Consider the following 23,767-nt stretch of genomic DNA (forward strand, 5'->3'; position numbering starts at 1 on the left):
AGAAAATATGTGTACACACACACACACACACACACACACACACACACACACACACACACACGTAGAAAAATATTTAGTATACACATCCAGAAATGCATATACTATTATATATTGTACATATATTTATTAGTTTCAGATGTAGCCATTCTTGTATTTTGCTTGTTTACGTTATTGTATTTTGCACAACTCTGTTGCTTGTGAAGCTCGCACACAAGAATTTCACTCACATGTGCTGTACCAATGTACCTGCACATGTGATGTGACAATAAAAGTGATTTGATTTGATTTGATTTGATATTGGGTGAATGTATTTGGATCTGCTTTGCAGTGGTTCACATCATCATCTGAACGACACTTTTGTGTGGCTGCTTCTCGTCTCTCAGCTATGCTGTGCTACAAGGTTCTGTATTGGGGCCCTTATTGTTTCTGTTATACCTGCTCCCACTGCAGCACATTTTGAATACATTTAAGGGCATTTGCTTTGACTACAAGCCAGTGCAGATGATAATCAGTTATTATCATCTGAAAACTCCAAGATGCTTCTAAGTAGCATATCCTGAATAAGTGCTGCGGCTCCATTCAGAGTTGGATGGCTGACAACTTTCTCCAACTTAATGAAGTCATTTGTTAAATTATCTGTCAGGAGTTTTGGGGTTACTCTCAACTCTGCACTCACTTTGGATTCTCATGTCAGATCTCCGGTTTACGCTTGTTTTTAATCATTGAAGAAATATTGCTAAGTTAAGGACCATTGTGTCACATCTGGATGATTGTAATTCAGTGTTCACCTGTGTAAGCAAAAACTCCCTGGAACATCTACAGGTTGATCAGAATGTCGCTGTGAGGCTTCTGATAAAGACTCTTGGCCTGACTCTTCATGAACAAGCACCAGCTTACAGCATTGAAGCCCAGAGGTCATGTGATCAGGACCTGCTTACTGTACATCATCCAAGGCTGAAAACTACAGGAGACGGAGCTTCTGCCATAGTGACCCCCCCCCCCCCCCACCCCTTGAGTTTGAGAAACAACATAAAACTTATCTTTTAAACTTGCATTTATTTAACCTTTCTTCTTATCCTCTGTTATTTTATTGTGTAAGCACTTTGGGTCCCCTGTCTGGAAAGTTGCTATACAAATAAAAATTTACTTACTATTTTTCTTTGTCTTCATTTCCTTGTGGTCATGGTTTACAGTTTTCCAAAGCACATAAAAAGCTCAGAATTACAGTTAATTCTGTTTTGCACTAAGTACCGCAGCAATTTTGTAATGTTGTAAACCTGCTCAACATTTGGCAATAAAACCCTTTTTGATTCAGATTCTGATTCTGAAAAATTCAACTGAATGAAATAAAAAAAAATAAAAATAAAACTGCAGCAGGCTTTAATATTTTATTTTAAAACATTACAAACTGCAGCAACACCTGGCTACAAAAAGAGAGAAGGAAGTGTTGGAAAAAGCTGATTAATTTATTCATCCAAAGGAAGAAAACTGGAGAGGAAATCTGGCAGGCTCCTGTTCCCCCTCACCTCATCCACTCGCAAGAGGCAACCGGACATTTCCAGGCAACAAAAGCGGGACACGGCCTGCAGGCTTTGATGTTTATTTTGTTTTAGCACCCTCCCCCCACCCACTGCCTGTCCTGCTTTTGTGTCCTTCCAGGTACAACAAGCGCCCCACCAGCCCGCCCAAAAACAACCTCTCAGGGTGCCGTCTGAGTGTGACTCAGGTCAGGGGATGTCCTGTACTTAAACCCTGAACCCACCAACACCCCTGACCCCTCTGTCCTCATCCTCACAGTCTGCTATCACCTCACACACACACAGTGCCTGGTTCTCTGAGCAGTTAGCTCACTGGCTAACTCCTGACTGTTACTGTACATGCATGTGCGTGTTAGTCATACAGCTTTGTATCACTCACTGATGGATAAAATCCAGTGATGGGAATAACAGCATTAAAATTAACGGCGTTACTTTATTCAGTAACGAGTAGGGATGGGTATTGTTTAGGTTTTATCTGATACCAGTACCAAACTGGTACTTTTGAAACGGTGCCGGTGCTTCAAGAATGGAGAACACAAACTTGGTCCAAAAACCTCTCATGTTCAGCTGTTTTTTTGTAAAAAAATAATAATGTTAGCCTTTTCTGCAGCTATAGGGGATTTATGGCATCACTCTTGGCTGGAAGCAGTGCTTAAACAATGGAAAAATCAAACTTTGTCCAAAAACCTCTCATGTTTAGCTGTTTTCCACTTTTTCTTTGGTCACGAAGACAGCCGCATGTAGCTATGATGATGTTTGCTAGTTCACCTTACTACATTATTGTAATAACGTGGTTAGCATACTCAACGTAAATTACACACGAACAACATTAAGCTCCTCACGCAGAGAAGAACGGCTGCTGCTGCATCATTTCTGCTACACTGGCAGGGCTAAGGGCCAGAACTCTCCTCTTCGGGTTTTTGGGGGATGTTGCTAACTCCGGGTCAGATAACAGGCAACCCACGCGCAGTAGATGTGCACGGTGTGAGGTCTCAGCAAGCTATCAAATACGGCGCATTTCTCGGCTTTTAACAAAACGCTATGCGTCGCCAGGTGTTTCATCAGATTCGAGGTGTTACCTCCTTTGCACAGCATCAGCTTAAAGCACTTGTTGCAGGCTGCTGAGTTTGCATTTTTTGCTGTGAAGTACAACCAGACTTTTGACCGCTTCACTTTGGGCATTTTTAATCTGTAGCTCTGCTCTAAAAGAACATACGTACCTGGGCCCGCCTACTATCTTTGAAAAGGTAAAATGATTGGCTAGAATCCAAAGTGTATGACATCACAGGAAAAAAAAGCACCGAAATAAAGCACTGAAATGTGCGCTGCTTTTTGGTCTTGTTACTGCCGTTTATGTCAGAACCGGTGCAATAATGGCACCGGATACTGGTACCCAGCCCTAGTAATGAGTAATCTAACTAATTACAATTTCTATCGTTACAACGCCGTTACCATTACTAAGAAGAAAATGTGGTGCGGTCGCGTTACTATTTTTAAACAAACAGACGGTTGAAGCTGTGTTCAGGTTACCGCAGCTTTTATCAGTTGCACGGAAGTAGCTGTAAGTAATCTGGATGCTACAGCTTTAAGCAGCTGCACACGCTCCTGCGGGCGGCAATCACTTTCTGGCACAACACCTGGATCTCAGGGGGCAAAACAATCACATGAGTGCTGCTGTTTGACTGAGGAAGAATAAAGCAGTTGTGGTAAACAATCACATGACCACTTCAAAATGTCAAAGCAACAAGGTGATATATACCAGTTTTTAAACTGTGGTGATTTTCCACGTAAAACCAGAGTCGTGATAAACTACATATACGTGTGTTTTATCCTCAATAGTTTCGCTAAGGACAGTGCTAGCAAGCACTCTCTGCTTATGAGCAAAAAATAAAAAACCCTGCCCTTTCGTGTTGGTGGAAAAATGCACCGTGTCGACCAATCAAAAAATGATATGGAAACATGACATTTGGTTGTTTAGGAAGACGGGGAAATTTTAGGAGTGACGGCCAGAGAGAGAGACAATTTATATTTGCATTTAAAGTTATGAAATATGATTCATTAAACATGTTTGTGGTTGTTACAGTAAAAAATTATTTTATGTTTTTTGTCTGATTTTAGATCAGTTGTGTTAATACAGTTTGTCAAAATGGAAACATAACTGTAAATTCAGACACGTGAGGCTGTGCTGAAAAGGATGATACCAAACAAGGCAAAGTAAAGAGTTTTTAAAGGTGAAATGTAGAGGAAACAAAAGTAGTTAAAAATGGCCAATTATACCCTGGACCCCAGAGGGTTAAACATTTTTTTAAGTAATGCAATAGTTACTTTTCAAGTAATTAATTACTTTTAGAATCTTGTAATTCAGTTACTAACTCAGTTACTTTTTTAAAGAAGTAACTAGTAAGTATAATTAATTACTTTTTCAAAGTAACTTGCACAACACTGGTAAAATTACTGCTGCCTTGTACACAAGTTATCATGGATCATGTTGGCTGCACAGGGAATTTTTCCACCTAGCCTGCTAGCATTTCCACTCAGGTGTGATTTATTAGCAGTAACATTACCAACCAGGTAGTTGTAGGTTAGCTACACGATTCACAAGTCATTACCTGACAAAGTCATTAAGGTGAGCCCAGGAGTCTGGATCAGTTAGACGACCTCATCGACTCATTTTATTACATGAGATGGTTGAAAGGTTTAAATCTGAATCAAACCGTTAGCTTGTGTGGCTAACGGTTTAAATCTGAATCAAACCGTTAGCTTGTGTGGCTCGTGGCTGCACTCGGAGCATAAACGTCATATTCTTTGGATTTTAGGGGAAAATTTATTGTTCAGATCCAAATCAGTTCACAGAGAAGCATTCAGAACTGGGAGCATTTCTTTTTTTTTTAAACAATTATTTCTTTTTTGTGATTTTACTCCCACATTTGTGATGGTGGTCCATCGCAGAGTAAAAACCTCCACTGTGCTCGTGGTGGCAGGCAGAGAAGGCGTAGGGAGCTGGATGGGTTTGGAGGGGGTCTGGTGGTGGTTGTGTTTAAGGAGGGGGTTATGTTTCCTTTCACTGACTGCCAATCCATCAAGCCTCAGTGTACCACTGCGCAATCCGACAGGCAGCATAGAAAAGAACAAGGCCCGGCAACAGAGCCCCCTCTCCACGGCCATCACTCATTCCCCGGCAGGCTGTGAACTCTGCCTGACCTTTTCCAGTGCCTCCAACTTCCACTCCTCAGCACCTTCGATAGTCTTAAAGGCGCAGACACAAACTGCTATCTACATTTCTGAGTGAGTTTTATTGGATGATGAAGCAGAGGAGGAGGTTTAATGTCTGCGTGTGTGTGGTGACCACCAAGGAGGAAACAAACACAGCGCTGAGCGAGGATCTGCACAAACACTCTGCAGAGGCTGGTTGGGCGCTCGTTGACATCATTAGGCCCGACACATTTTTGTCACGCTTCCAGATCTGACGCGTCTGCATTTTGCTGAATGTCGACTCGCTGGTTCTCTCCCTACCTCCCTCCCTCCCTCTCTTCCTCCGCCTCTTTGTCCTGCTTACATGTTTAATAGTGGAGACGGCTGGCTCATCGCAGCTGTCCAGACAACACTTTGTGCTGCTGTGGGAACAAATAAAGACAGAAAAAAGTGACAGAGTAAGGATGTAAAAATAAGACTGTGCCCTTGATATCCCGTCCTGCATGTCTCCACCACTACAGGCTTCATCAGCAGCATCTCTGACTACAGCAGAAACCACCAGTCCCTTTTTCACAAGTTAAATTTACACGAGTTTCTGCTCTTTCCATAACAGATGACTTCCTGTCCGGTCAGTCCGGACTCGTCAGCAGTGCAGCAACATGAGAGTGGAACCAAGAGGGGAACTCCTGTACAGTGAATCTGAGAGACTCAACCACATCTTAAACCAACCAGCAAACAAACCCTCAAACATGAAGATCCAACACCTGCAGTTCCTCTGCCATCCAACAGAGGCTCCAGCAGTGAGTAAGTTCCCATAGACTCCCATGTTAAAACTTTACAGCAGACATAAACATGCTTACATTGTAGACTGGGACTTCTAATCAATTTTAATGTTTTTAAACATGTTTGTTTTAAACATATGTGAGACCAGCACAATGTGTGTGTGTTGATGAGTGCCTCCCTTTTATGAAGGGTGTATTATGAGGGGGGTTATCTTCTCTAATCTCTGTGAGAGAGCTTTGCAGATTATTTTAAAGTCAACATTGATAAGGGATATTGGACAATAGCTGGTTTCAGGGTCTAAGTACAGGGTCTTTGCCTGGTTTTAGCAGGAGGCTAATGTTGGCAGAATTCATGTTTGGTGGTAGTCACCATTTTGTTTGATTTCCTGAAACATTTTGTGGAATACTGCTGGAAAGCCGTCTGGACCTGGAGCCTTATTATCGGGCATACTTTTCAGGGCTGCCTGGAGTTCACCTGATGTATCCAGTGCTATTACCTGACTGGTCATTTCAAAAGCTTACATTGTCAAGAAACTGATTAATCTCCTCTTTAGATGGGTTTATCAGTGGTGCGTAGAAAGTTTTGTAAAAGTCCCTAAAAGTGTTGTTTATTCTTTCAGGGTCATATACTTTGTTTCCAGATAAGTCTTTAACAGCACATATAGTTGTTTTTATTTATTTAATTTTAACTGGTTGACTAGACATCGACTGGATTTGTTACCATGTTAAAAATTTTGTACCAAGAATTTTGTTTTTTTATTAATAATTTCATTTAACTCTAATTTTGTTCTGCATATTTTGTTCAGTATTTCCTGTTCCTGGAGGGACTCGTAGGCTTCTTCTAAGGATTTGATTCCTGAATATGTTTGTTTTCTCGTTTCTTTTAAAAACAGAGTACTGTACATGGGACACCAGAGCTCTTCAAAATAAAACAGGAAACATGTGACACAGACATGAAACACATGAAGGGTGCTTCACACACACAAAGCTGTTAGAGAACGACAACTGCAGGTGAATAGTTAAGTTAAACAGTTGGTGTCCAAAAACATCCTCTGATGGACATCAAGCCTGTAAACATGTCGACTTAAATACACTCAGAGGCCTGACATGACCTTTCCCTGATTATGACCTCTGACCTGGTGACCACCACTGTGATACCAAAATCAAAGAGGAGACTGAACGCAGTCAAAGAGCAGCCCCAGTGTGTTCACCCAGGGGTCTGAAATCAAACTGGAGTTTTTCACACAGTGCTGCTGTCTGTCTGAATACAGCGTTGGGGAAAGGTCATGGAGGAAGGATCAAAAAATATGAGAGTAGGAGACAGGAGAGCACTGTTTGTTTTATGTTCCCCTCCTTCGGAAAAGATCATTCATGTAGACTGTCAGGACGGAGACTTTAGGAGTCCAACACAAGACGTGAAACAATGCAATTAGCAGAAGAAACGAGTTTACAAGAATCAAAAAGACTTCTGACGAGTTTTCAGAAACCAGGCAGGCAGACAAAACGAAGGGAGCGGACGGAAGCATGGAAAGGTGGGGAAGGTCAGGCGACTGACGGTGAGAAGGTTTTGGATTTTCACTTTGTAAAAAGTGCAAACTTCCCATTTGGGAACTCGACCGACTAATAAACCTGAGACCACCACCTCCATTCGACATCCTCACAGAGTCTGCAGCGTTGGTGTTGAGGTTGTTCAGGGTAAAATGTCCATTGAGGGGTTTAAGTTGTCCTGTCACAGTCACTGGCATCCCAGGCTGTTGAGATTATAGTATTTATAAGCCGACACCAAACCAAAATGAAACACTGACCTAACCCATGGAACCCAGGTCCACTTCCTGTAAGGGTCAGGGGTCAGGTTCATTGCTAATTTGTGTGTTCATGTTACATTTCTGAAAGACTGAACATTTCAACATTTCTGCTTTTGTCTATGAGTAAAAGTGGAAAACAATTACATTTTCACAGAAACATCCAGAGTATCCAGGCGATACATTAAAGCGTAATGAGCCTCAGGTTGTGATTTTCTGTGTGTAGTTAAGGAAACAGGTCTGACTTAAAACAACTTTTTATGTGTATTTGAGCCAGTAAATGGATGCAGCAGCCTCTGGGGTGATGGAGAGATGGATAACTCACTAACATCTGGGCAAGCGACAGTAAAGAGGGATTTAGTGTTAGCCCCAGGAAGGCAGGGAGAAGCTGTGTGTCCATTAAACGCTTTATTACAGAGCCAGCAGCCCCATGCTAACTCACTTAGCCCAGTGTGCAGGAGGCTCTGCTCAGCGCCTGTCAGGCTATCAGCCAGGAAACACTGAGCTGCATGCAGAGGTCCCCCCCACATGCTCTGGTTAGCTTAGCCTCTCAGATTGCTCGCTTATTTGTCAATCAAAAAATGACCTGTAGAATTTAAATGCAGTGTTTGTGCCATCAGAGAAATCCCTGTATGTGTGCAGCTGTCTCCACAGCTGTTCAGCTAAAGGTTAGCTGCTGTGTCTTTGAGACGTTAGCTTGTTTTCCTCTTTGAGGGAGTGTTGCCTGCTCCTCTCTGTGTGTAGGAGGATAGTTACTGATATTCAGGCATTTCGAAGCCCTGATCACAGTATAATTCAGTTTTTTTATATCGGGCCAAATCACAGCAGCAGTTGCCTCAAGGTGCTTTAGTGTTGCAAGGTAAAGACTACAATAATAAAGACAAAACGCCAACAGTCAGACGACCATCACCTATAAAGTCCAAACCCTCCAATAAGAGGAGGACCTTTATCAAACATCCACATCTCAAGTCTAAGACAGTCTCACAACGATGCCGGATGTGTTAAAATGCATTATTTTTGTCTTACTTAAATCTAAGACCGATGTGATCGTGTAGTTCAGTGGATTTCTTTCAGGTTGGTCCTTTTTTATGCTCTGTAACCAGTGTTGGAGAGTAATGGAGTACATGTACTGGCGTTACATATTTAAAATACAAATATGAGTAACTGGATTCCGTTACAGTTACCGTTTAAAAAGGTGGTATTTAGAATACAGTTACTTTGTTGAATTAAAGGGATTACACGGCGGCATTGTCCTGTTTCATATGTTCGGCTATGGTCTCTCTATTTTTGGTAATTCCACGCCGGTGGAAACCCAAACAAAACACGCATTAAGAGGCTCTAATGCCTGTGTCTCAATCTCGCGACCCATGTCACCTATACTTCACCCATAATGACGTGAAGAAATATTTTTTAAAATTATTGTTCAAAAAATTATTTAATATGAAAACAATAGGCTCAGTGTTACAGGCATAGCCCTAAAGAATGTAGCCTCGTGGGCACCCGACGTATTAGCCAGAGGTCACTTTACTACGGTTCGGAGCCGCGGACCTGTTTTATATACGCGCTGAATAGTTTTCTATACGAGACCGCTGCAAAAAATGCAGCCTTACCTAATGTCCACCTACTCTTACTCATTTATATTAAGATTTAAACATCTAGTTGGTGTTGATATGGAGAGTAACCTTCAGTAATAGCAATAAATCACATTCATGTAGTTGTAAAAAGCACGATAATATATTAAGTAATCCAAAGTATTCAGAATACCTTACTCTCATTGAGTAATGTAATGGAATACGTTACAAAATACATTTTGGGTCATGTAATCTGTAATCTGTAATCTGTAGTGGAATCCATTTTAAAAGTAACCTTCCCAACACTGCCTGTCCCTGAAGGCTTTTCCACTGGTCTTTAGAAGTTAAAGAAGGCTCATGCTCTAGCTCTGTGGAGTACCAGACCCCCGCCTACTTGTGCTGTCGGGGTACTCGCTGTCTTTGGAAGAGTTTTACCCTCTGCAGGTTGGAACTGCTCTTGTTTTCAGGGATGGAGACACTGAAGTGTACAGCCTGGCTGCTGTTGTGGTCTTTTACACTCGATGAGCTCCTGCACACCACAGGTATGACGAATGGAACATACATGTAATCCAGTCCTTCTTCCAGCATCTCTTTGTTCTTTGTCCTTCAGGAAGAGCATCACTGACTGTTTGCTATCCACAGTGGATTCAGCCCCTAAAGGTTCATCATGTCGGCCTCTTTTTAGCCTCCCTCTACCTCAGCCTGTAAGTAGTCATCAGTGATGATCAGGATTAATATTAATGTTGTCCGGTCTTTAAAGCAGCAGTCAGAGAGACTTTTGGCTCTGAGGGTTAACCCTAACCCTTCCAGCCAACACAGAGCTGGTTCCTTATCTTTTGGAGGCTGATCACCTCCACTGTCGGTCAGTGAGTCACTAACTAGCAGGTTGTAGATTTTTTATAACCTTTTCCCCAAAAGCAGTTTCCTGTTGCCCAAAGAGTGAGATGACAACTCTGCGCTCTGTCATGACAAGTGTCCGTTTTCCCTTCACACAGTGCTCCTGTGTGTAATGAAATGAACTGCTCACCGATGTACAGACAGCAGCTTTGACCGGCCCTGCTTTGTTTGTCAGTCTTATTAAACTCTGATTTACTAAGGGGAGGGGCCCATTTCATTCCAACTTCCTCTAAGTCCACCGCATTTTAAGAAGTGATGGCACTGTTTGCTGAGGGCCTTTCAGGGCCACGATTCATATTAGTGGAGTGGCGGTAACAGATCATCATCACACCACGACCCTCCAAAGGAGGGTCAAACCCCAGCTTCCTGTCTGAGTTTGTGCGTGGACACACGTGCAGCCTGTAAACTGTAACCTCCCTGTGCACATGTGTGCATACATCGCATGCACGGAGAGCTCCTGCAGAAAAAAGAATGAGCCGATGTCGTGTGTTTGGCTAATGAAGACAGCAGTCGACAGAGAGCGGCGAGCGATTACGGAGAGGTGCTAATTCATAATTGACGTAATGGATGAAATGTGTCTCAGAGCTTTTTAAGACACTCTCTGTAATTTCAGTCTGATGAGGTGTCGCACACCTTTGTGTTGCACCAAACACACACTCGTGAACACACACATCACGGCAGGAAAGTTCTGATCATACACACTGCTTCAGTCCCGACAGATTACAGCTGTCCACCACGGCGCTCCTGGAAACGTGAAGGCCTCAGTTGGGTCTGAAGCTAGGATCAGGTCTCCGTTTGATACTGCATGAATTTACAGCGTCGTGCAGGAGACGCCGTGTTCTGCAACTCTGAGGACCGTGTCACTCAGTCAGCAGTGTAGAATCCAGAGCGTGGAGGTATTCAGATTCCTGGATTTCTAAAAACATTTATGCATTGCTAATTTATTTGCATGATTACCTCCTGACTCCAGTGTACACACACCAAACTGTTAACATATGAAAGAGGGGGTAGCACCAAAATCCAGCAGCGGGAACCACACCAACAGAGAATATCTGACAAAATCCCGTCTTTAACAGCAGGTCTTCAGACTCGGGGGGAAATGACAAGTGTTAGCACGGCCACCAGCTAACATCCAATCAGTGTTTCTTCTTTTGGCCCGGCACATGGATGAATGGTGTCTTTCAGAGCGTGTTGTGTGATTGTAGGCCATCACATACTGCCAGAGCTCGCTGACGTGTTAGATACACTGAATGCAGAATCTGCTCGTCTGCAGTGTGCTCAGGCTGGCTTTGACAGTGCAGCGCTGTCTGTGTCACACTCTAACAGACAGCCAAATAACCCCTTGGCAGTGTAAACAAAGAGAGATTACACCCTGGTGAGTGGAAGGAGTCAGCCTGTGAGCTCCCAGCACTGAGCTGGATGCAGCAGAAAGACAGAGGGAGGATGGTAGGTACACACTGAGATGCTAAACATGGAGGATAACAGTTAGAATACCTATAATGCACACGAGCCTCAGTGTGAGTTGTCTTACTGAGGAATCTTCAGGCTTCAGTGGGTTTGATATATTTTTTAATTAAGTGCTAGAGGAAGTGAAGTGAAAGGCTAAAGCCTGTTGTTTTTAAAAGGGAATCTGCAGCACTGACTTTTGGCTGATGGTGGCACAACCACAGATTCACAGAAAAAGCGGTTTCATCTCCAACAATGTGTTTGATGCTTTTAAGAACAGAAAAAATGGATAGGCGTGGTAGTCGGGCTGCAAACACGGTCCAGAGGTCCAGTTCTGAGACCCCACTTAGCTTAGGTGAAGCCTAGCAGACAGCTAGCAGCTACGGCCGCCTGTGTCACCATCCACAGGCTTCTGTGGATGCAAGTGGCTCGTGTGCTTGTATAAGTGGCCACAGACCTCAGACTATAGCTACAGTGTGTAAAGTGGATCACCTTTGATGCTGGATGGTACCTGAATGCACATCTGCAGGTGTCAGTGTCAAGCGAAACAGCTTATTGCTGTGTTCCTGTTGGCCGCTTTGCAAAAGCAGGTCGTTGCAGCTCTCACACTGTGAGATGATTTGTTTTGTCCCAGGCTCTTTGGTGGCAGTACAGGTCCAACCGCCATCTCTGACTGTGGGACCACTGTGGGGGTTTTAGACACAACTCAATACATCATCACGATTCTTCTACGTTGGTCATCTTTGGTCGAGACACTATCTCTACTTTAAGATTCAAACTTTCCTTTTTGCTAAAGCATAGGACTGGATCAGGTGACCTCAAATCCTCCCTTAGGCTGCTGGGAGATTCCCATGATGCACTGGGTGTTTCTTCTTCACTCACTATGTGTCAACAGACCTGTCTGCACTGAATCATCCTTGTTATTATTAATCTCTGTTAAAAGGGAGTTTTTGGCTTCGTCACCAAAGTGCTTGCTCAAAGAGGGTCAAGTGATTGTTGGGGTTTCTTTGTGTTATTGTAGGGTCTTTACTATAAACACCTTTAAGGCGACTGTTGTGATTTGGGGCTGTGTGAATAACTGTTCACGACACAGAGCGGTACTATGTCGTCATCACTGCAGATGCTGTTTTATTTGAATTTTATCTATTGCCTTTCTCTCTCCTGTTTAAACTGACCCATTTACCTTTAATTTATTCTGCCACCACGTGGAATATCGCTGTCCTGTTAGGTGTCTTTCCTGTTTTGTATCTCTCTGTCTGTTTAGTGTTGTCACTGCTATGGATACTTTATATACTTAAAAGCAGCTGGGTTGCCTTCTTCTGTATAAATCAGTGACTGGACTGTTGCAAGAAGCCGTTCCAGCCACGTTTGGATCTGTTTCAGGTGTTTAAGCTTGAAGGTTCAGACTCGAGCTATGCGTCGTCTTACTTAGAAAAGGTAAACTTCTGAAGCTGAATGCAAACTTACTGCTTCTCTTACGCCTTTTGCATTCTGTTCCGATCAGAGCGTCAACACCCCCGGTCCCCTTCACGTCTCCCCCTGTCAGGGGCTATCTGTGTCAGACCCCCACCCCGGCTAATAGGCCTGTCAGCTCGCCACCATCATAGGGTCGATCTGTGTGATGACACTGGATGTCACAGCCGCTGCCCATTAGCAAGCGTGACTCGCCTCCAGTGTCAGTGAGCGTGACGTGCCCGATTCACTAGCTTACACACAGACCATGATATCATGTTAGCACAGAGGTCAGCAGGTGACCCCAGCCAAGGGTCCCGCACATGGAGCACAGCAGGTTCCAGAGACCTGAAACTCGGGTAGGTCAAGATGAACTTTAACGAACGAGAGAGGAGTCAGCAACAGGATGATTAATTAGTTAACAATTTATATTAATGTTCACTGAAAGACCTCCACTTAGAGTGCAATTAATTCTAATTAAAAGAGCGGCTCCAGTTATGTCGGCGGGAAAAAAGCCTAACAATATAATCAAGCTAATTAAAAGGGGGTGGTGTGGAACCCCGTAGTTATCAGGACGCGATGATGCCTGAAAATCAACTTGATCCATGTGTTTATGCACAAACACATGAAGCAGCTTGTTTTACAAACGCACCACAACGGCATCTCAATTAATTACACTCAGTGCACGAGGTTACACGGGAAGTATTACCACATGTTTAGTTATCCAAGAGGAAAGCTCTCCCTGAGACTCGGAGACATCTTCTTACAGAGCGAGCCACCAAACAGGGCACGTGAACACGCAGATCCGTGAAACCGATATTAGAGCCATGCAAGTTAAAATGTTGACTCCTCCTCCTGTAACTGTAACTTCCAGTTTAAAAATTTCAGTTATTTTTTAAATTTAGAATCTTAATAAACATGAATCTGATGTTTATTAACACACACACACACACACACACACACAAACACACAAACACACGCACACACACACACACACCACACAACGCACGCACACACGACACACACACACACACACACACACAGCACACACAACACACACACACACCACGCACACACACACACAGCACACACAAACACAAACACACAAACACACACACACACACACACACACACGCACACACAAACACTAATGTTAAAACAGGAAACCTCTGATAAGACTCCCTTGCCAATCAGCCTTCACTGGTTTTACTCGCAGTGACAACCTTCTGTCCGTCACACGGCACAGTCGCCGTGCTGCTGCTGCCTGATGTCTGACAGTGTTCGGTGTCACACACCAGCTTTGGCTCGTCACTCTCCATCTGGATGTCAGTCTGTTGCTCCTCTACAGCCCGCTTTCAATCAAACCTGTCACTCAGCCGCTCCCGAGCTGTCTTTTGCTCTCCTCGTCCATCAGCCGCCAACTTGATTTGTTCATCATTTCCTTGTCCTTTTGTCGTGTTTCTCCCAGCATCGGGGGGGGGGGGGGGGGGGGGGGGCAGCGTGGAGACAACCGAACAGGCCACTGAGTTAGCAGGTAGCTCAGCGGTGCTGACTGACAGCCGGCGATTGAACCGTTCAGCGCGGCACTGAACCGCTCAGACACGTCCCAGTTTACCTTCATCCCATGGACGCTTTGGGAGGTAGAAAAGACTCGGTTTCATTCTCTCGCTCTCTCTCTGTGCCTCTTTTTTAATCTAACTTTGCGTGTCAAAACGTCAATTCCACGACAACGGGATGTGACAAGCAGGGCCTGGGGGGGAGGGGGGGCTGGCTCTGAATCGAGGCCCTGGTGCAAATTGATTTTGATTTTCCTCCAAATCAGTCAAAGTGTTCAGCTTTAATGCGAGCTGATCAGAGAGCCACTTGGAGCACGAAGGACGAGGAGAGCAAGACAGTAACTGGAGAGATTAGCTGGGCTGTCAGTTCGGAGATCAGTGCCCATCACTGTCAGCGAAACGCACACACACAAGCCCGTTCAGCTATCTTAGTGAGGACCTTCATTGACATAATGGTTTCCCTAGCCCCTTACCTGAACCCTAACCATTAAAAATGAGTGCCTAACCCATACCATAAACCTAACGATAACCTAATTGTAACCCTGACACTACAACCACATTTTGAGCCTAAAAAGGCCTTCAGATTTGTGAGGACCGGTGAGTGTGTCCTCACAACTAACTGTTCTCACAAGTATAGTAGAATGCAGATTTCGGTCCTCACAAAGATAGCTAGACAGGAACACACGCACACACTTGCTTCTCTTCACTGTTTCAGAGTGTACAAACCCTACATAATGGTTTTTACGTAACGTCCTGCAGACTGCAGAGACTCAAACTTCCCTGTAACGTGTTTAATGTTTATTACACAGGGTTGGCTGTAATCTAGGCAAAATAACTCTTTAACAATATCACATTTCAATTTTTTTCCGACCCATCTATCAATTTTCTTGGCCTTATCCAGGGCCAGGTTGAGGGGGCAGCAGCCCAGTCCTCCCTCTCCCCAGCACCTCCTCCAGCTTATCGAGGGGAACTCTGAGATGTTTCCAGGCCAGTCGTGAGCTCGAATCACTCCTGTCCTGTGCGTCTGGGGTCTACTCCTCCTGGTAGGACATGCCTCACTCAGAAGGTGCCCGGGAGGCATTCTAGTCAGATGCCTGCCTCCTGTTGATGTGTAGGAGCAGCGGCTCTACTCTGAGCCCGTCTGCAATTACTGATCTACAGGGTGGACCATTTATATGGATGCACCGTAATAACATGGGAATGGTTGGTGATACTAAAGTCCTGTTTGTGGCACATTAGTATATGTGAGGGGGCAAACTCCTCATGATGGGCAGTGACCATGGTGGCCATTTAGAAGTCGGCCATCTTGGATACAACTTTTGTTTTTTCAATAGGAAGAGGACCATGTGACACATCAAACTTATTGGTAATGTCACAAGAAAAACAATGGTGTGCTTGGTTTCAACGTAACTTTATTCTTTCATGAGTTATTTACAAGTTTCTGACCACTTATAAAATGTGTTCAATGTGCTGCCCATTGTGTTGGATTGTCAATGCAACCCTCTTCTCCCACTCTTCACACACTGATAGCAACACCGCAGGAGAAATGCCAGCACAGGCATCCAGTATCCGTAGTTTCAGGTGCTGCACATCTCGTATCTTCACACCATAGACAATTGCCTTCAGATGACCCCAAAGATAAAAGTCTAAGGGGGTCAGATCGGGAGACCTTGGGGGCCATTCAACTGGCCCACGACGACCAATCCACTTTCCAGGAAACTGTTCATCTAGGAATGCTCGGACCTGGCACCCATAATGTGGTGGTGCACCATCTTGCTGGAAAAACTCAGGGAACGTGCCAGCTTCAGTGCATAAAGAGGGAAACACATCATCATGTAGCAATTTCAAATATCCAGTGGCCTTGAGGTTTCCATTGATGAAGAATGGACCCACTATCGTTGTACCCCATATACCACACCAAACCATCACTTTTGTTGTTCCAACAGTCTTGGAGGGATCCATCCAATGTGGGTTAGTGTCAGACCAATAGCGGTGGTTTTGTTTGTTAACTTCACCATTCACATAAAAGTTTGCCTCATCACTGAACAAAATCTTCTGCGTGAACTGAGGGTTCTCAGTGTTTGTTTTGCCCATTCTGCAAATTCTGTGCTGATCTGGGTCATCCTCGTTGAGATGCTGCAGTAGCTGGAGTTTGTAAGGGTGCCATTTGTGAGTAGCTAATATCCACCGAAGGGATGTTCGACTAATGCCACTCTCCAGTGACATGCGGCGAGTGCTACGCTGTGGGCTCTTTCTGAATGAAGCTAGGACAGCCACTGGTGTTTCTTTATTAGTGACAGTTTTCTTGCGTCCACATTTTGGCAAATCCAACACTGAACCAGTTTCACGAAACTTAGCAAGCTCCCAACTTACTCTCAGCTCCCAGTGTAATGTAATAGACACACCTACCCACTTCTGCAAGTGTGAAATGGACATGCACATGTGTCACACGGACACGGTGTGTATTACATGCTTTGTCATGATATCGTGTTGGCCGCTGTGTAACCAGGAGGCCACCAGCTGATGGAGCCAACAGAACCACATCATCTGCATCGAGCAATAATGTAACCATACTAAACCCAGTAATCAAATTACAGTTACTAATCACACCACTATGTTATTACTGAGTTCTTCAGCTGTCTGCACAGTGAGCAGACAAATCTAAATGGAATGGGGCCCTGTGGAGAAACTTGTGCTGATTTCACTTCATACAGAAGGAGGAAAATAATGGATTAGTCTGCAATGTTTGAGGAGTTCATTCATAAACGCTGCTTTTATTTTGTTTGCAGTAGAGTGCAAACAAAGACTGTAACTGACATGCAGCAGCTGCAGATGGCATGCTAGAACAAAGGTGGTGAAGAAGAGTGGTAAATGCAGCAATGAACAGTCAGTAGGATCCATGTGGCCACAGTGTTTTTCTGCTAAATGCTCTCTGGACAGCTTAAACTGACCGACCTCGAATCAACAATCCAAGATGACGCCAGTGAAGGTAAAAATCTTAGTCTGTAATGCTGGTGATGCACGAATGGCTCTAGCTTACTAAGATCAAAACAGAACTTTCCTATGGGGACACACTAACTCTGGAGTGATGTCACTGAGTGTTCAAGTGCAGCTGAAGCACCATGTAACGCAGGACGCTTCCTGTCAGCAGGACACCTCAGTCCCTCTGACACAATCTTACTGCTGTTTTCAGCACCCCGATTTCATATGTACTTTCCAATACCCTAGAAGACAAATCCCCTTACAGTGTATTATACTGCAGTTCATACGTCAGTGTGTGTGAATGTGGCTCAGCTGCAGGGGCGGGCGAAGCAGAGGGTTCAGCTGGTCGGCACAGCTGTTGGCCATCACCTAATTGTGTGTGTCTGTCTTACACAGTGGTGTGATGGGCGTGTGTGTGTGGAGAATCCTATTTTGGAACTGTGTGATGCTAATATGCATTGAATCGGGTAAATAAACTAAAATCACCTCATGTGTGCCCGTCTGTGTGTTGGGAATGACCGGTGACAACGTATTTCCAAGGTGAATATTAGCCTGTAATGTTGTGTGTGTATGGGTACCACATTCATCATGTTAAACTTTTAGGCTTGGCTGAACTGTGTCTGCTGAATCTGAATTGTCACACGGTAAGAAATGATCTCCCGTAACGACCGTCTGACTGATTGCGGTCCACCTTACCCTGTGGTGGGGAAACTGGATGTCTGTTCATTTGAAAGAGTTTGATGGCCTTAAACTCTGAGTGGATGGGAAGTGACAGCATCAAAGCAGGAGATAGACCACTCTAACGTCACGGTCTCTCCTGTCGCCAAGAAAGTGCCTCTGGAAAGGAGGGGGAGGAGACGTTAGGAGGCATCACTGCAATGCAAAACTAAGCCTTCCCCATTACCACGGGCATTCGTCAGAGACTAAAGACTACAAAACCTCTTGCGTGGCAGTAATACAGCTCTTTGGATCTATGCATGCATTTCCATGCAGATGCACAGCCATATATTTCTTACTCCTAGCCCTGATCTCACTCTCCTTTAAATGTAAGTCCTGTTGTGTTTTTATGGACTTTGAAAGGCCAGAGAGGATCACAAGCCTGTTTCCCATGAGGTCAGCACTTTCCTCCAGCGCAGGGATGGTCTTTAAGGTAGCTTGTAATGTGCAAGGAGACGGGACCTAATAGATTGATACACAGGTTTTGACATGCTATTTGAGCGTGCGGGCTTGCTGTAATTGGCCACGTCATCATGCATTAAATTAACGATATATAGAGGAGTGCCCTGAGACGAGTGTCTTGGCCCGATCCGTCAGCCATCAGCGCAAAGTGCATGTGACAGGCCTCTCTGAGAGGAGGAAGAGGAGAGGGGGCGGAGAGGAGGAGGGCGCTTTTTAAAGTATTACTCTGATAGACGTTTCACTGCAAACTGTCTTTTTCTCCAACTACAGCTTTTATTCTAGGCATCTAGAAGCCACCCGGCCATCGCACTCGTTCAACTAGCTGCACTGAGCAGAGGAAGTCCACTTTGGCCCAAAACCACGGCTTTGCTCACGTCTCCCTGCATCACGAACAAAGCTGTGTGTTAACTAGAAAACAAGAGCCTCTTAATGGACAATTCTCTGAAAATGGTTATACACAGTATTTATTTCAATGTTATCCCCATAGCACCAATTCACCACAACAGTGACCTCAAGGTGACCTTTATATATTACCCTACACCACCAGAAAGAAACCCCAACAATCAGACAGCCAACCACTTAGTGACAGTGGGGAGGAAAACCCCCTTTTAACAGGAAGAAACTTGTTGCAGAGCCAGGCTCATGTGAGGGGAAAGAGAAGAGAGCAGACGGACCCAGAGATGAATAATAATCACAACGGGACACGCTCCTGGTCAGGACCATCTTCTGGACTTTATTTGTGGTTCTGACTTTAGATTTTTGAAGGTTTTGATTGGAGTAAAATAAAGCAACAATTACTTTAGCGTTCAATTCTCCTCTGCTCACTGAGCTCAGCATTTATTAGTACAAAGGAGATCAGTAGGAAGTGGAATGGCTCTCAGTTTCAAGCTTAGTTTCTTTTCATGTTCATACGCAGAACCATCAACGCCTGTGAGTTTAGACATTTACCAGAACAAACTGGGAATTTCAAGCCAGTGAAAGAGGTCATTTTTAATGACTAACATGTTTGCTTACAGTTCAGAGGTGAAGAAAAACATCTCAGAATCACTTCCTCACTCACTCCCAGCGTGCGGCTGCACGGCTGCAAATCATTTAAAATTCCACGTTGTCTGAGAAAATCTGCATAAATACAAGTTAGTGACAGCAGCTGTGCAGCCAGCCACGTCCGTATTTAAGATGAGTGATTACAGAAGATTGTCTTGTTAGGACCACACAGACATCTCAGGCGCCAACATGAAATATTCAGCCTTAAATGCAGAGGCTGCAGTGTCCTGCTACAGGCCACCTGCTGTTAGCTGGAGCCAGCTCAGCATCACGAAAACCAGCCGGTTCGAAGAATATCCAGGAAGAACGGGACCTGCGGCTCTACACTGACTCTAGTGATCGACCTTTATCCCTGTCCAAATCTCCATTTACAAAAGAGTTATTTTCATTTTTTCACATGCCCCCAGGTGAGTATTTCGCCTGTTTTCTCAGAGTGTATTCTTGCCTCGCTCATCATTTAAAGGTAACAAATAGAACTAATCCAGAGGTTACTGTATATATTCAACCTTTGTTTAAAGTGAAAACACTGACACCTAAGACGACCTGTTCTTTTTTTCTTCTCTTAGACATAAACAAAGGACGTGAGCACTGTTTGTTCAAGTTTACAGACAGGGCTGTTTAATGGTAGTACTACAGGATCCTCTCTGTGTGCCAAATTTCCATCCCCACCACATCAAACCTTCACCATTTCATCTGAAACACAGCTCAACGTTTAAGTCGTCTCTTGAATTATCACCTGCGTTCTTTAACAGCCTACAACAACTGTATAAAACACAACAAAAGCATCCAAAGAAATAATGTGCATATTAAGATAATGTTATATAAGAACAGAGAGCCAGCTGCACAACCGAATCACTGTGGAGCTCATAACCATCAACAGCACTGCCCAAGCACCGCCACCTCCATCCACCACAGGTATGCCAGTCAAACCTGCAAATATTTGCTGTGGATTATGACAGGACGTCTGTAGCCCTGCCTCAGCGAATCATGCTGCTGTCTCATAGCGTGAAGATGCTGTAGAACAAAAGGGTTCAGGATTCCTCTGAGGCCAGCGGGCGATCAAAAACGCTCTCCAAATTATCGGAAAGAAATAATCCAACTGAAAAATCATCTAATGCTTGTTTTGGCAGCACCTTCAGTTTTACTTACACAGTGACTAATCACATCAGCAGTCACCTCGAGGCCCTGTAAGCTAAAGACCTACAATAACACAGAAAAAACTAAACTGTGACCAAGTGCTTGGCAACAGTGGAAAGGAAAAAATCCCTTTTAACTGGAAGAAACCTCCTGCAGAAAGATGCTCTGGGAGAGGCAGCCATGTGCAATTTTAATCAATGTATCTTTTATAATGTATCAGTAGTTTTAAGATAAGTACTGCATAACATGAAGTATTTGACAGAAAAGTACTTAAGCAGTACCTGAGTTTAATTACAGTATAATTATTTGTGTAATTATTAGTTATTACTGACTTGTTTCAGTACACCTGCCTTTAAGTCTTTGTAGTTCAAATAAAGTCAGTGTAATTACAGGTGAATTAGTCATGGCTGCATTTTAAGTCACTTTGTGCCAAACTCGCTGGGTTTGCTCGAAAACATTCAGTCAGAGGATTCGCTGGTCCTGCCGGGCGTTACAGCAAACTCTTAACCTTCATTATGTCACAGTTTCCACCACGTTAGCTCCTGATGTTAGTTAGGAACCCTCTCTGTGATCACTTACAACATCTGAAGCTTCTCAGCACGGCCAGCTTTTAATGACATGCTAATCTATCAAACAAGGCCTCGGTTCAGACAAAGGAATTAGAGCCGAGCTTTGTGCAAAGGGTTCCCAGATTAGTTTGCAATCTTGAAGAAATTATTAAAAAGTCTCACCTTGGCCTGACTGTCTAATGTAAATGGCACGTGTGTGAAAGGCTGTGTGTCCATACATGTTCATGCATATATTCATTTTATCTGTGTGTGTGTGTGTGTGTGGGTGTGATGGAAACACTGACTCCTCTAATCTTTAAATTAGCTCTGAAAAAGAGAGTGCTGACCTTTACACAGAAGTTATATAAAGTTCAATTTAACAAGCTTCTCCTCTCTGTGATTTATGAACCTGGAGGCTGAAGTGGAGCCCACTCCTTCACTGCAGGAGGAGCAGAGAGAAAAGTCTCACCTGTGGAAGAGTTGGCCTCTCTTTCCAACTTTTTATTGGTGTGCGTTTCGCACTCTCTTTGTGTTCATCTCTGCTTTTCCCCGGACGCACATTAGCACTTAGCTCAGATAGCAGGACAAAAATGACTCAGGCACTGAAAAGCAATCATGAATGTTGCTTCATGTGTCAGTTCATTTTCCCACTGTGGCTGCTGCTTTCCTTTCATCCCTTCACCTCCTTTCCCTTGGTTCCAGGTCCTCCTCCTCCTCCTTGCCCTGAGCTCACGTTAGCTCTCAGCCTGTGTTTCCAGGGGTTAAATCACGTCAGAGCAAACCTGCTGTGGACTGGGCAGTGATCACATGAACCTGCTGACCAATTAGTTGTCTGGAAAACATGCTCATCAAGATCCCATGGACCACCATCTCAAGCTTTAGTTTTAACCTCACTAGCACTGAGACATTCTTGGAAAACCATTTGCTGTCTTAGCTTTATACATGCAGACATTGTAGCTCCAGCCTGGTTACAGGTTTAACTCTTTTCCCCCAAAAGCCGACTGGCAGTAACCTCTGAAGCTCAACATGACTGGGATTACATCACAAGTTTCTTTATGGAGAACGAGTAAAGGCGGCACGCTACGACTTCCTCTATGGAAACGGCTAAAATGATCGAATAGCTTCATCTAAGCTTCGTGATCATTTCACAAAACTGTAGCTGGAAGTCTGCTAGCTTGCGTAGTCGGCATTCTATCCACATATGTATACATGTTTTTAATATACAAGGATGTCAGCTTGTCACAGACTCACACACCTGTTTAATTTTAATCAGACTGTGATTTCTCTTCCTTCGTACACCTGTCCACGTTGACTGTGTAGCCTGATGTTCAGCTCAGGGATGCCTGATCAGGAAAACATGTCCTGGATCTGTTGAGTTGACTGAGACTGCAGGCCTGTGGAGCTCAAAGCAGAAAGGTGGGCGTTAGTAGAACTCAGCGGGGGTGAGACAGATCGAAGGGGCAGAGGTAAATAATGAAGACGAGGGTGAATGACAGCGATGAAGAAAAGGCCGGATGGGAGGAGGGAGAGCCGGGAGCAGCCAGGTGGCGTTTGAAGCAGGAAGCTGGCGAGACAACAGAGGCGGCTTTACTCCAGAGACACAGCGATCGGACACCACAATGGGAGTCACGCAGGCCAAACTGCGTCTGTGTGATGGAGACGTTCGGCCTTTCATTGTGTCTGCAGAGCACCTTTGTGCCATCCTGAGACACAATCCAACAGCAGAGTGTAAAGAAGGAGCAGGGGACAAGTGGGCGAGCAAACACGGCCGCTGCTTAAACAAACCTCCTGTGTAAATGCTCCGTTTGTGATCCGGTGCCCATTTTTATTTATCTCCTGCTCCTCCTCTCCTCCCTCGGCACACCTGGGCCTCGGAGCCTCGCCGGCTCTGTGTGTCGAACGCCGTCAGGACATATTTGCATAGAAAAGCCGTTTGCATATCAAACAGCTGGGACAGCGAGTGCACATCATCTCTCACTGATTTACAGCGAGATGCATGTTGCGCTGACACGCTGGAGTGCGTGTCCCCTTTACCTCCATTTGCCCTTTGTGGGCATATCTTAAACGATCGCAGCGGCGGTTAGTGTGTGAATTTACTCTGACATGCTCAGTTTGCTGTGTATGTTCTCTCTCTCTCGCTCTCTCTCTCTTTCTCTCACACACACACACACAAACACACACAGAGGATCCACTGTGGCTCCTAATAAGGGTATTCGTCACGCCGACAGCTCTCAATGACAGCGCTTTTCCACTGGCCACCACGATTCTCTGTCAATTATGAACTTATCTTTTGATTCTGCCTGTGTGTGCTTGTGTGTGTGTGTGTGCGTGTGTGTGTGTGTGTGTGTGCTACCTGATGTCATGATGGACGTTAGTTAAGAGCTAGGGTCGACCTTCATCATCATCTGAGCTTCCAATGCAAACCGCCCTCATATCTGACTCCTCCCCTTCTTTTCCATCAGCACCTGATGTCATTGTTGATGTGTTAACAGACCTCTCTGCATTGGATTGTACTTGTTGTTAATCTCTGTCTCTCTTCCACAGCATGTCTTTATCCTGTGCACTTGGTGTTCGCTCGCTCTGCGGTAGAGTATCACTTCCTGTTCCTGCTCAAACACAGTGGTGTTTCTGAGTAGCTTAT

This window comes from Haplochromis burtoni, unplaced genomic scaffold (assembly GCF_018398535.1).
Source record: "Haplochromis burtoni strain Fernald_Lab_line unplaced genomic scaffold, NCSU_Asbu1 Contig_565, whole genome shotgun sequence".
NCBI lineage: Eukaryota > Metazoa > Chordata > Actinopteri > Cichliformes > Cichlidae > Haplochromis > Haplochromis burtoni.